The sequence below is a fragment of the Phodopus roborovskii genome, unplaced genomic scaffold (assembly GCF_943737965.1).
Source record: "Phodopus roborovskii unplaced genomic scaffold, PHOROB, whole genome shotgun sequence".
In the NCBI taxonomy this organism is placed as follows: Eukaryota; Metazoa; Chordata; class Mammalia; order Rodentia; family Cricetidae; genus Phodopus; species Phodopus roborovskii.
Window position 1 is genome coordinate 316,188 of NW_026126037.1, and position 2,924 is coordinate 319,111.

Consider the following 2,924-nt stretch of genomic DNA (forward strand, 5'->3'; position numbering starts at 1 on the left):
GCTCAACTATGTTCATAGCAGCATTATTTTTAATAGCAAGAACCTGGTAGCAACCTAGATGCCCCTCAACTGAAGAACAGATAAAGAAGATATGGCACATATACACAATGGAATACTACTCTGCAGAAAAAAAATTAATGGTTTCCTGAAATTTGCAGACAAGTGGATGGCACTTGAAGAAACCATCCTGAATGAGGTTACCCAGTCACAAAAAGAGGAACATGGTATGTACTCACTCATATATGGATTTTAGACCTAGAGCAATGGATCATCTGCCTATAATTCTTACCACCAGAGGAACTAGAATACAACGTGTATTCTAAGAGATTCATATAAAGTCCCTCATAGAAGGGGGAATGGACAAGTCCCCCAGAGCATATGGGCAGTGGGGGAGCAGTGAATGAAGAGAGAATTAGAAGAAAGAGAAGGGGAGGTGAGGAAAGCACGTGCGATTAGGAAGTTTGAGTCATGGTAGGAATAGAAGACAGATGTGTGTGTGTGTGTGTGTGTGTGTGTGTGTGTGTGTGTGTGTGTGTGTGAGAGAGAGAGAGAGAGAGAGAGAGAGAGAGAGAGAACAAACATAAAAGAGGAAGCCATTATTGGTTTTAAGAGAAAACTGAACTAAAAGACAGGTCTAAAGACCTGCAAGACTGCCACCAACTAACAATTTGAGCAACCGTGGAAAGGATACCACAAATGCTCTTCCCGGACAGTGAGATCAACAACATGTATCCCTTATCTAGTACCTATCAGAAACAGAAGCAAACAGCCATAACTAAACACTGAGTCAAACTAGAAACCAGATGCAGAGGGAGAGGACAAGACCATTTTGCAGAAACACATACAGACAGCTTACCTGAACAAGGAGGAGCTAACAGGCCCCCAGACATAGCTGGGAATCCAGCATGGGACTGACTCAGGCCCCTCTGAATATGGGTCTCAGCTAGGAGGATTGAGCAGTCTGAAGGACCTCACACAGTGGAACCAGGATGTGTTCCTTGTACACAAAAGAACCTTGCAGACACATCCTCCATGCAGGGATATGGCCTTAACCTAGAGACAGGAGAGAAGTCCTAGTCCCTACTTCAAATGACTTGACAGATTTACATGAACCCACCTGGATGGCATTGCCCTACATGTGGAATTGTGGTGTGGGAATGGGACAGAGGGTGGTCAGAGTACATGTGAGTGGTGAGAGAGGATAAGAGGGAGGGAGGGACAGAGGGAGAGGGAACTGGGATCGACATGTAAAATAAAAAATAAATAAAAATAAATAAATAAATTCCTAAATAAATATTGACATATACTTTGTCCCTTAGAATTAGAAAGTGAAGATATTAGTTTTTCACAAATAAATTATAATTTATTGCAATTTTATTTCAAAATCCAAGCAAAATGTCTTGCAGTAGTGGTAGAATTTATTCTAATATAAAAAACGTGAATGCAACACATTTGAATAAGAATTTGGCAGATAGTAAAAGCTGTATGTAATCATAAATATATGCAGATATGTATATCCAGAGCAAGTGATCATTGAAATACATGTACATAATGCAATAAAAATTGCAAAACACAGAAAGAAAGAATTAGAGAAATATGGAGAATGGCTAAGGTAAATGACAACCAGAAGACACTATTCAACACAAGGTGGGGGGGGGGAAATCCCCACAAACTTAGAAGCAGCTATTTTAATTGTGTTCCATGACATAAAGATAACACAATTATAGAAAGAATAAATTTGCAGGGAATTATAATTGATAAAATATAATAAAATGGACCTTCTATAGTTGAACCTAAGTTTATTACTTTAAAAAGCCCCCAGGTGGGGTCCATATTGGAATGGGAATGATACATGGAAGAGTCAATACATTTGTAAATAAATCACTAAAACATATACAATTTAAGAGGAAAAGATGTAAATTCTAGAATGAAATAAGAAAATACTTGATTGTATGGATATGGATGTTTTGTGTGTATGTCTAAGTGTGGAATTGCTGGGTCCTGTGGTAGACTGATCCCCATTTTCCTGAGGAACCACCATACTGATCTCCCACCAGCAGTGGAGGAGTATTACCCTCTCTCTATACCCTCTCCGGCATAAATGTCATTGGTGTTTCTGATTTTACCCTTTCTGACAAGAGTAAGATGGTATTTCAGAGTTGCCTTGATTAGCATTTTCCTGATAGCTAAAGATGTTGATTACTTTCTTACATGTCTTCAGCCATTTTGCATTTCTCTATTGAGAATTCTCTATTCAGTTCTGTACCCCACTTTTTAATTAGATTATTTGGTGTTTTGGTGACTAGTTTCCTGAGTTCTTTGTATATTTTGGAGATATTTGGGGTTGGTGAATATCATTTTCCACTCTGTGTGTTGCTATTTTGTCTTGTTGACTGTGTCCTTTGCCTTACAGAAGCTTCTCAATTTCATGAGGTCCCATGTATTAATTGTCGATTTCAGTGTCTATGTTACTGGGGTTATGTTCAGGAACCCAAAAGATCCACATCCATGCAGCAAAGACATCTGTTCAACTATCTTCATAGCAGCATTATTTGTAATAGCAAGAATCTGGAAGCAATCTACATGCCCCTCTGAATAATGGATAAATAAGATATGGTACATTTATACAATGGAATACTATACAGTGGGAAAAAATGGAATCTTGAAAGTCAAAGGCAAATGGATGGAACTTGAAGAAAACATACTGAGTGAAGTAACCCAGTCAGAAAAAGAGGAGTATGGTAAATACTCATGTATGGATTTTAGACATAAAGCAAAGGATCACCATCCTATAATTGACACCACCAGAGAAGCTAGGATACAAGGAGGACCCTAATAGAGTGAACAAGGTCCCCCACAAAAGGGGAAAGGGACAAGATATCCTGACCATATTGTGAGCAAGTGGGGTGGCAGTGAGTAGAGAG